Source organism: Gopherus flavomarginatus, chromosome 2 (assembly GCF_025201925.1).
Source record: "Gopherus flavomarginatus isolate rGopFla2 chromosome 2, rGopFla2.mat.asm, whole genome shotgun sequence".
NCBI classification, from domain to species: domain Eukaryota; kingdom Metazoa; phylum Chordata; order Testudines; family Testudinidae; genus Gopherus; species Gopherus flavomarginatus.
Genome location: NC_066618.1, coordinates 153,139,021 through 153,151,052, shown reverse-complemented (window position 1 = coordinate 153,151,052; position 12,032 = coordinate 153,139,021).

Genomic DNA, 12,032 nt, shown 5'->3' with positions numbered 1-12,032 from the left:
TAAGGACTTGAAGATACACAGCACCAACCTTCAATCATTTTAAAAGTTTTGACCCCTTCCCCTGCCCCTCTCTCATTCACTAAATGCAAATAGCCTTCAGATCAGATAAGCAGCTGCTCCAAAATGGGCCCCCTCACCCCCCCTCCAGGCTGCTTCTCTCCTCAAGCAAACACTAGCTGTGGACATTCCAAAGGAATCCCCCTGCCTGCCTCTGCTCGAGCAAATAGTAGCTGTGTTTGTTTTTTAGATAAGCAGCTCCGGGAGCCCCAAGTTCACAACAAAACAAAGAGAGGCATCACAACAAAACAAAGAGTGTTATCTTTACTTAAAAAGCATTATGGGAATGTTCCGGAGGTCAGTTACAGCGTAGTAAGATTAATCACTGTTTACACTGGCACCCCAGCGCTGCAAGAGCAGCGCTATAGTAGTCGTCCCCCAGGCCAAGGTGGAGTACAGCCAGCGCTGTAGCCAGGGAGATACAGTGCTGTATGCAGGGCCGGCACTACCATTTAGGCAGCCTAGGCAATCGCCTAGGGCACCAGAATAATTGGTGGGTGCCGTTTTGCCGGAGGGGGCGGCAGGCGGCTCCGGTGGAGCTGCCGCAGTGGTGCCTGTGGAGGGTCCGCTGGTCCGCGGCTCTGGTGGAGCTGCCGCAGTGGTGCCTGCGGACGGTCGGCTCCTCGTGGGGCTCCGGTGGACCTCCCGCTGGCACGACTGCGGCAGCTCCACTGGAGCCGCGGAGCACCGGACTCTCCGCAGGCACCACTGCGGCAGCTCCACTGGATCCGCGGGACCAGCGCGCGGGGCAGCGAAATTGCTATCCGCCTAGGGCGCTCAAACCCCTAGCGCCGATCCTGGCTGTATGTGCCTTGCCAGTGTGGATGGGGAGTAAGTTACAGCGCTGTAAAGCCACCGCCAGTGCTGTAACTCTCCAGTGTAGCCAAGCCCCTAGATTGGAATTAGTTTGGTGAAAATCAGAAAAAAAAAAAAAAACATTGTGGCCTTTGATGCCTTGATTTTTTTTTCAGGAAAGTTTTGTGATTTTTGGAGGGGGGGTCTGACCATGATTTTTGAACTTTTGGGGCCAACAGTTTTGTCAGTGAGAGGGGAAAGCTGGCTAGGTGTCCATCCTGCTCTACCATGGGAAAGTCAAAGGGACTTAGAATCCAAGTCCTAGGTGCTTTTGAAATTCTGACCCATTGTGCCTATGGGCTATCTGCACCTGACTAAGGGAGAACCAGCAGAGATGGCATGATCATATTATGAGTTCCTGCAATCAGTAAAGTGGGTGGGGCTCACCTCGTGGGCAGAGTTCAGAAGAACACCACACTCTCACACAGAAAGTCTAGTAGGAATTTTCTCATTCTTTATAAATATAAGATGCTCTGAAAGTTTAAATTGGCTTGGCACAGGAAACTCAGCACAGGCCCATAAAGTTTACTGTGGTGCAAAAGCTTCTAGCAGTTTGTGTAGAAAATATTATGCACTGGCCAGATAAAGTTTGAGTTTTCACCAGCATGGTAGGAGTTGGTGTAGGAAGCATCGTGCAGTGTACAGGGAACTTTTCCCTTAGCAACTTTGCTGACAGGGCCTTCTAATTTGAACATTCCTCTCTGTCTCAGGCAAGTCTGGGGGTGGGGAAGTAAAGAAAACCAGCTAACAGCAGAAAGAAAGTGACAAAGAGAACTAAGGCTTTTTCTACCTGCAAAAGTCATGTTGGAATAGTTTGTCAATTTAAGTACAGCCATAAAACTCCACCGGCTGTGTGTTCACTGACACATTTAAAGCACTTGTATATGTAAGCTTGTGTCAAATGGAGTCCGTTGCACTGTTTCTAGGTTTCCTCTCCCTAGCACCTGCTGTTGTCTCTGGACCCAGCACAACTCCAGATCAGAACCTGCCTACCCGACCCTCCCTGTGATCTGCAAAGCATTGTCAATGCAGGGAGTGATCACTACTGGTGGCACAGACCACACTGGACCAGAGATCTCTGACATGTAACATAAAACTGGGGCTCCTGACCAAGCCAAAATGGGAGACTAAGGCATGGAGACTCTCACCAACCAACCACAAGGGTCAGAGGAGAAAGAAACTCCAGGAGAAGTCAGCCCTTGACAAGACTCTCATTTTCTTCAGTTTGGGACCTGAACAATTTCTCCATCCCTGGCTAGTATTTTTCTTCAGCTGCCTCATTCCTTGCTTCCCTGTACATTCCATTCTGCTTGGCAGCATGTGACTCCAGTCCTCCTGGAGACTCTGACTCCTGGGGTTGGCACTTGTTTTTGCCCCCTTCTACGTAGCAGAAGCCCCTAGGAGGAGGGGACCTCCTTATTTCCAGCTGCTTTTCCAGGCCTCCAGCCTCCTCTTTGCAGTGAAGAGCTCAAACACTTATGGAAGCAGTTGGAAATGAAACACCACACCCCTGGGTGAGTCGTCAATAGTGAACATTGAACCTGGGACCCCTGAACCTTAAAGAATGCTCCACTCCTGCCTGACCTGAAAGACACAGCTCTGGTAGTCAAGGCTAAGGCAGGCTGCTCAACCTCTACCCATCTCAGTCACCTCTAGAGGGACACACAGCGCCACAGAGAGGCAGGTGTCCGTTTCAGAAATTCAAGACAGCTCAGGGCAAGAGTTCCATGGCCCACCTATGGCATATGGGACGATCATTTGGGAGCCATTGCTACAATGGGATTTGATTGGGGTGCAGAGAAAGGTGAGGTGTTTCACAGCCATGTCAAAGAGGACCTGCCATATCTCTGTCTTAGTCCATTTTACCAATCAGCTTCAACGGCCAATACAATCTTGGTTAACAAACAGCAGACAAAATTCAAATGTAAACAATAATTCCCCCAAATGTCCCCTGATCACTTGGGCTCCTACATTAGGAAATCAGACAGTGACCCCCTCTTCCTTAAAACAGTGGCAAAATAAAGCAACACCTTGAGCACAGAGGTGCAAGATGCATTCAGTGAAATACCACAACACAGCATTATAGTGAAAATCAGGGGGGACAGACTCCACCATCTGATTGCCTAGACCCTCACCCCTCTGCCCTTTATTCACAATATTGTGATCCAAGAAAAGCTTTAGCTTCCATATCAAAGCAAACATTTTCTCGCCTGCAGTAGATATAGGTTTTGAAATGGAAAGTTCTGCCCTAATGAAACTGGCTGATCGAAAGCTCAAACTCTTTTTGAGTTCCATGTAACTCCCATATTCATCATTTATATATAATTGTGATATTTCACATAAAGCACGCCATGTGAGGTATTAGGGGAAAGGTTATGATCTGTTGAAAGCCATTGTTCTATCTAAATATGTTTCTCATTAGTGCATATGAAGTTATGAGATTGTGTTGTATGGCTGTCACTAAAATATGCTGTGGGTTTGGGAGGCGCCCAGATGATAGCTCTCCAGAGACAATGACAAGGGAGGTAACCAACACCCGGGTGGGCACTGAACAGACATCACCAGCCATTGTCCAGCAAGGGAGCTACAGTTCAATGACTCACTGGCACAAGGTCACATCAGAGAAATTGCTCAACCTTTCCTGGGGACATAGCAATGTCCACCAGACATGCCTGCACTTTTGTTCTCCAAGCACACAGACTAAGGGTATAAAACAGGACACAGTGGCCACGTGCTTTGCCTTTCTCCTGCCCCCACCTATGCTGACACTGAGAAGACTGAAGACTCCAACAGGAGACTGGCCCAGGTTTCAAGGGTGAAACCTGTGTACTATGAACTAGAATATCTTGTGGCATGAGAAAACTGCTTAATCTAGATTGTGCCCAGTTTAACAGGGTTGAGAGTTTAGAGTGCATGCTTATATTTTCTTTTGGTAACTAATTCTGACTTTTTGCCTATCATTTATAATCACTTAAAATCTATCTTTTGTAGTCAATAAACTTGTTTTACTGTTTATCTTTACCGATGAGTTTGCCTAAAGTGTTTGGTAAATCTGTTCAGGTTTACAAAGGCTGGTCTATATCCACTTTCCATTGATCAAGTGGTGAACCAATTAATAAATCTGCATTGCTCATCTTGAGCAGTGCAAGATGGTATATTCCTAAGGTACAAGGCTGGGAGCTGGGGGCGATTCAGCTGGTGCCCTTTTCTGTGATTCATGAGTGGCTCTGGGAGCAGTCATGCAATCGAGCTGGGTGTGTGGGGCTCCACATACGGCTGTGTTAAGTGATCACAGTGCCTGGAGGGGTTTGCTGCTTGTCACTAGCAAAGCATTGTGAAAGACAGCCCAGGCTGTGGGGTAAAGGGGCACAGTGGTCCCACAGTCCCAGGCTGCATCCTGGGGATCCCAGCACAATAGTTTTTACTTAAATGTGATGGATGCTTCAGATGCTTCCCTGTCTTTATAAGTTACTGATGCAAATGTAACTATCAGTGTTTGGCAGAAGGAAGCAGAAGCCACAGGTGAAAATGTATGTGGAATATGGAACACTGAAACAATCTTCAAAGATGGCTCACATTTTCTTCCCAAAATTATTTCCATCAATGGAAGATGTTTATCACAGAGATCCATCTCATTGGAACAAACCATCAAGGGAAGTGGTGGATTCGCCATTTTGTGATGTCCTGAAATCAGTGGATGCCTTTCTGGAAGATGCTTTTGCCAGATACAAGCTACTGGGCCCAATGCAGGGGTAATTGGGTGAAATTCTATAGCCTGGGCTATTCAGGAGGTCAGACTATGATCTCATGGTCCCTTCTGGCCTTAAAATCTATTAATCTGAGTCCTCTAGATACTAAGAAAAGGTCCAACATACTAACATTACATGAGAAGAACACAGGAATTATCAGACTGGATCAGACCCAAGATCCATCTAGTGCAGAATTCTGCCTCTGACACTCTGGCACTAGATCTTACAGACAAAGGTGCAGGGACAAACTGGTGCCTGGAAAATTGCTTCCCAACCCCTATTACGGTTTAAATTCCTTCTAAAACGCTTGTTGCTGTTTGTAATCCTTCCTACTATAACTCTGAGTAGTCTCCTTAACCATAGAAATAGCCATTTTAAAAATCCTATGAACTCTTGATCTCTGTTATCTTGTGGCAGTGAGTTCCACAGTCTAATTTTGCATTGTGTGGAAAAAGTATTTCCTTTAACTAGTTTTGAACTAGATAGCTTTCCATTTCATTGACCATCCCCTTGTTCTTGTGTTATGAGTCAGGGAGATCTGGAGCACTTGATCTTCCTTCCCTAGATCTGCCATTATTTTGTATGTGTTTATCAGGTCTCTTCTTCTGTGCCTTCTCTCTAATGTTAATAGTCTCAATAATTTTCAGCGTTCTTCAATAAGGTGGTTTTCCCATGATTAATTTCATAGATTTATATATTACAAAGTGAAGGGCCATTAAAACACTGGCAGAATTTACCAAGGCCTGTGGTGGATTCTCCATCACTGGAAATTTTAAATCAAGATGAAGTGTTCTTCTCAAAGATCTGCTCTAGGTCAAACAGGAATTAATTGCAGGAAGTCCTATGGCCTGCGTTAGACAGGAGATCAGACTTAATAATCATAATGATCCTTTTTGGTCTTAAAGGTACTTCCAAATGTTCTGGGAAGCCCAATCCTCGGCAGATGCTGGTTGTATTATAGCTTCCCCTGACAGATACCCAAAGTTTATTTCTCTTTTATACTTTGGGAATAGTTGTCTCGTTTAGCAAGTCAATAAAATACTGTTGAATTGCATTGTTTGGAATCTCTCTCTCTTTCCAAGTCAGAATAGTGACCCTTCCTGTTCCTTCTCCATGGAGTGGATACTCCAGACCCACAATTCTGGAAGTCCTGAAGTCAAATGGCTGATAGATGCTGGGGAGAAGGTGTCATGTTTACAGGTTTTTCCCTTCCTGAGGTGTGGATCTGCTACTTGCTTACTGTATGTCTGAAACAGGGACGCAACTAACATGCTTCATTTCATCCATCTCTGATCTGCCTGTGGATGGAAACTGTAGTCCTGCTGCCCTCCATTGTGCTCCACCCTGCATCAGGTATGTCCCCAGAAACTAGTTGTTAGGAGCTGGAGTTGCAGAGATTGCCTGGATTTGGGTTGGGACAGGTGTCCTCAGGTGAGCAGTGACGTGGAAACCTTTGGGGCTCCATGAAGCATGCCAGAGCTTGCAGAAAGAGTCATTCCCAAATGCTGCAAACACGGCAGAGATCCAGAGCCAACGCATTGTAGCACCCTGGAGGAAAGCAGTGGTAGCAGGCTCCTGGCAGCTGGCTCACTCGCTGTCTCTCTGCTGGGACCACGCCTGAAACAGGCGCCAGAGACATCCCAGAACATACGTGTCACGTCCCCAGGAGCGCTGGGGAGCTGGAGACATTAGGCTGGCCTCCTACACTGCAGTGCTCAGAGTGTGATGAAACAAGCCAGGGAATTCCTGGGACTTACAGCCAGGTCTGAGCGGGGAAGCAGAGGCCAGAGGAGATGGCAAAACCTGAAGGGAAGTGTAGCTGTTTCAGCACCGTCAAACCCAGCCATCCACAAATCATCTGTCAGGAGCAAGGACCAGCAGCTAGCCTGGTTCCCTGCTTGTTTAACCCCCCAGACAGTCTAATGAGGGCAGCTGGCCCCAATTTAGCCTCCTGAGTGGCCCAACCTGCCGATTGGCTGAACGGATCAGCAGACCGGCTCTTAAGGCGAGCATCACAGTGCTGGCTGTGATAGCTTCTGTGCCTGCTTTTTCCAGCCTTGGAACCAGCCCTACTCCTGCCTGCCTCACTCCAGGAAACCTGGCTCTGGTTCCTGATTTCTGCCTCCAGTTCTCACCGATTCATGCACCAGCCACTAGGCACGATTGCCCATGTCCCAGTCCTTGCAATAGCTCCCCCGAAGGACCCCCCCCCACCACCAAAATGCCACCAAAGACCCAGACCGCGGCCGGGCCAGGGCTTACAGGGCCTGGGGCAAATTACTCCACTTGCACACTCCCCCCCCCCCCCGCCTGGGCAGCCCTGGCACATTCTAATTTTAGAAGTGATTACCTTTAAAGTAATAACATGTAAATGCTTATTTTGGCTTAAATTGGGGCATTAAATGACTGCTTGCAGACCCAGGCTTTCGTATTGAAAAACGTAAGTCTTCAGAGAGAGACGTCAGCATATAACCCAATCAACTTTGGAGAAATCTTCCACCAAAATGGAAGTTGATTAGAAAAACTGCTTGGCAGTTGAAGCAGATGAGAAAAAGAAGTGATCAGCCCAGATAGAAGGTGCCCTGAACCTTTTTGCCAGAACGTAGCTTGAGAACAGAGAGACGATGAGAATTCAGATTCCATGGGGTGGATTCAGCTGCTTGAGATGTGAAGCACACCCCAAACGCTGAACTTTACCATCAGGTTTTAAGTTATTAAATGCTAAAACAGGTTGGTACTTCAAGCTACCCCAAGGTCCTGAGAGTTCTGATCCTTGGGAAGTTCACAGGGGTGCTGACAGTTTTCCTGTTCTCTAGCTCAGCTACAGTGTGCTCTATTACATCTGCCAGCACCCCTCCTATGCACAGTAAGGCCTTGGGAGTGGCACACTTCTCCTGGGGACTGTCTAACACATGCCTGGAATGCTGAGGGGGGGTGAGGAGAGGACCCCCCCGTGACATTTCAAATGCACTTCTCCAGGCTCTTGCACTTCTGGCTGACAGACACACAGAGGGCATCAGGTTCTTCATGCATAGAGCAATACTTGGAACTTGGACAGTGGGAAGTCTTAGGGGAGCACACCCAAACGCACAGGCAGATGTGCACATTCATAGATTTCAAGGCCAGAAGGGACCACTGTGATCATATTGTCTGACCTCCTATCTAGCATAGGTCAGAGACCTTCCCCCAAAGAATTCCTAGAACAGACCCTTTAGAAAATCAAAGAAGCACTTGGAGAGCCGTAGGCCTAACCTGGCGAGCCTTGTGGGGGACAAGCCTCATCTATCACAGCATTTCTGGTTGGTAACCCTCTTGTTACGCTATTGACTGCACTTCCTGGCTTACACATGTCGTAATTTCAAAGTGATTTGTTCCCCTTTCATTGTCATTTAACCCAATGGGACCCAGGCCATGGCCACCTTTTGCTCCTCTGCCCCCATATCTGCAGGTGCCAGTGCAACCTTTGGGAAGCGTTGCCCTGAACCCCTGCTTCTAGATGTCGAGAAAGGAGAGTGATGCAGGAGACGCCCTGAATCCTGACTATGCAGCAGAGCCAAGCACAGAGCCCTAACATTGCCAGGCAGTGACTGAGACGCCCTTGGGAAAGTTTCCTATCTGTTCCTCCAGAGACGGCCCGTCCTGATTCGTTCACCGAATGGAGCAGGGGATGCTCTGCAGTCAGGGGGGTTCATGCCTTCGCCAAGCCAATCATCAGCTCATGATTGTGACATGTTCCTGGACAGGCTGGGCTTCCTCCCTCTTCTGGGCTCATCTCTGATTTTTTTTTTTCCCCGGGTGGAGGGAGGATCATATTTTTTATCTGTTTTTTATCTTAGCCGCATCCAAACCCGAAGGCTGAAGCCATCAAGAAAAAGCATTTGGCGCTAGAGCTGGTGTCAGGAGCTGCTTTTGACTGACAAATGGGGGGTCCCTGTGGAGCTCATTAAACTCGACCTCAGCCCTCCCCCAGGAGGCTTCAACACAAGACTGATCAGCTTGAGTTTAGACCCCTGTTACTCTGCCATTAGAATACGCTGGCTCCTCTTCCAGTGTTTTCTGCAGCATTAATTCCGTTTGGAGGCACAGATGCTTTTCCTGCTAATGATAAGCCGCAGCGCAGGGTCAGCAGGAAGGTGGGTTAGTCAGCGCTGGAGGACACCCCAGGCACCTGACAGCGTGATTATTCATGAAGGCCTTCCTGCCTGCAGGCACTTTCCTGCCTCCTCTCTGCTCCCATCCCTAGTTACAGTTGTTTCCTCTGGCTTGCTTGGGCAGTCCTGGAAGAAAAGGCCGCTGTCACAAAGTGAAACTTGTTTTCTTCAGAGCCTACAACTTGCCTGTGCTGCAGAGATAGACCAAACACTGAGCGGGTCCAATGCCTGATGTTGGGGCTGGCAGGAGAGGGAGTGATGGGGCACGAGCCAAATGACAGGGGAAAGATCTGGGGACATGCCTAAAGATGGGGATGTGCAAATGGGCTGGATAGAAGCTGTGGCCACAGAAAGAGGGGCCCTTCACCCATTTCCAGAATGGAGAGTAGCCAGCTGAAGCACAGGCAGACAAGGTGTGGGCAGAGGCAGCCTGGGAGCCTCAAGTACAATGCTCACAAATGCACACCCTCTTACACATGTATGCACACCACACATACAAGCCAGTTGAGTTTGGAGGAGAGTTTGAGAAATGGGGCACAAGGGGGGACAGAAGGCATGTGGCAACTGGGTCCGGGTTTCAGACAGACCTTGGGGGCTCTGTGGGGAGTAATAAGCAGTATGTGGAGGGGGAGACCAAACAAGAGGGAGCATTGCTCAAACTGGTTGTACTGAGACAGGAGGTGAGGAAGGGACACAGCAAAGACAGTGCTGGAATCAGTCTGTTGCCTTCACGTGCCTCTTCTCAAGCATAATGGGCACTGGTCAGTTTTAGGTGTGCAGTAGAAATTACCATATGTAAATGGTTCATTAGCACATGAATTGGAACAGGTGGCTTCATAGCCTTGCAGCCATGCGCATGCTGTGCCTACAATCTCCCGAACCTCTTCTGCTATTGTAGATGCATTCCTGGGTGCCCCCAGATTCACTGCCAAAGCAGTGTCCACAAAATGTCTCGGGCTGAGAGCATGGAAAGCCAATTCCCAAACACAGCAGGGGCTGCTCCCCATCTATTCAGGTGAATAACGGCTAGATAAAGCCTCCTCTGTACTGGGATTGCTTGCACTGGGGTCACTGACCCGATGTCAGTGCAAATCCCTAACAAAGATGCGCTGTTGTAATAATGATACCAGGCTTTTAGCTGCAGAGCTCAGATCATGGTACAGAGGAGCTCCGTATCATCATTGCCATTTTACAGATTTGGGAACTGAGGCACACAGAGGAGCTGTGACTAGCCCCTGGTGACCCAGCAGGTCAGATGATGTTTCAGTCCATGTTTGGGGGGCAGCTGAAGAAGAGAAATTGCTGCGATCTTCCAGACAGCACCAGAGATGCTGTCAGAGCCTTCTTCAAATGCAAGCAGCTACCGCATGGCACAGCTAAACCCTCTCAGAGGAGGAAGATACAGGGGAGAGTACGCAAGGAAATCCCCTTCCTCCACCCTTCTCCTGCAGCCCCTCGAAGGAAGCGCTCTGACTCAAGGAAGCCTCTCCCACTCATCCATCAGTGGAGACAGATGCTAAGCAGGCCTTTATTCCATAAGCCTCAGGCCCAGCAAACGTGGAAACAAAAGCTTTTGCTCTCCCTCTAGATGTGAAGTAGAAGAACTGAGGGAGTCTCCTACCTGCTGCCCACATGGCTCTCTGGCACCCCTTGTGGGCCAATGGGGAAAACAGGGGTCCCTGTGCCTTGTGGCCAGGCGGGATTTGCATATATTGCATAATATACCCCTGTCATGGTATAATTCCCCACTCTGAACCTTAGCGTCCAAAAGATGGGGTACCAGCATGAATTCCTCCAACCTCAACTACCAGCTCAGTACTTGTAGCGCTGCCACCAACCAGGAATTCCAGTGCCTGGTACACTCTGGTCCCCCAAAAACCTTGCCCGGGGACCCTCAAGACCCAGACCCTCTGGATCTTAACACAAGGAAAGTAAATCCTTTCCCCCACCGTTGCCTCTCTCAGGCTTCCCCTCCCTGGGTTACCCTGGAAGATCACTGTGATTCAAACTCCTTGAATCTTAAACAGAGAGGAAAATTCACCTCCCCTCCTCCTTCTCAATCCCCCTCCCAGACTCTCCCTGAGAAAGTAACCCTAACACAGAGAGAAATTAACCTTTCTCTCCCCCTTCCCTCCTTTCTCCTCACCAATTCCCTGGTGGATCCAGACCCAGTCCCCTGGGCTCCCACCAGAATAAAAAAACAATCAGGTCCTTAAACAAGAAAAGCCTTTAATTAAAGAAAGAAAAAAACAGTAAAAATTATCTTTGTAAATTTAAGATGGAATATGTTACAGGGTCTTTCAGCTATAGACACTGGGAATACCCTCCCAGCCTAAGTATACAAGTACAAATTAAAATCCTTTCAGCAAAATACACATTTGAACTCCTTCCAGCCAAATACACATTTGCAAATAAAGAAAACAAACATAAGCCTAACTCGCTTTATCTACCTAGTACTTACTATTCTGGACATCAAGAGACTGTATCAGAGAGATTGGAGAGAAACCTGGTTGCACGTCTGGTCACTCTCAGAACCCAGAGAGAACAACCACCAAACACTAACAGCACACACAAAAACTTCCCTCTCTCAAGATTTGAAAGTATCCTGTCCCCTGATTGGTCCTCTGGTCAGGTGACAGCCAGCTCACTGATCTTGTTAACCCTTTCCAGGCAAAAGAGATATGAAGTACTTCTGTTCTATTAACTCTTACTTATCTGTTTATGACACGCCCCCCAAATCGCTGACAGGGTGGAACCACACTGGCAGTGATTTCTCCCTAGAACTTTAGAACAAACAGATCAATAAACATATGCACCCTTACATAAGCTACTAATTATGTACAACTACAAGATTCTCCACATTGTAAGGACGATTTTTAACCAGTTGATTCTGGGAAACTATCACGGGAGAGTGCATCAACTTCTTGATCTGTTGCCGCTGCAGACATTCTAGGGTTGTGGAGAGGTTCACCTCTTCCACGACACCGTCAATTTTCCCTTCATCATAGACACCATCAGGCCACTCAGCATCATCTCCTCCCAGGGCTGTAAACTGACAAGCCTGTAAGTCTCTGGAATAAAAGGGCTTGAGAGAATTAACGTGGTACACTCTGGGCTTTAGGGAGGAATTGGGAAATGCTATGAGGTAGTTAACAGCTCCCAGGCACTCTTGGACCATGAATGGCCCTTCCCATGATGCTTCCATCTTATGGGCTTGTTG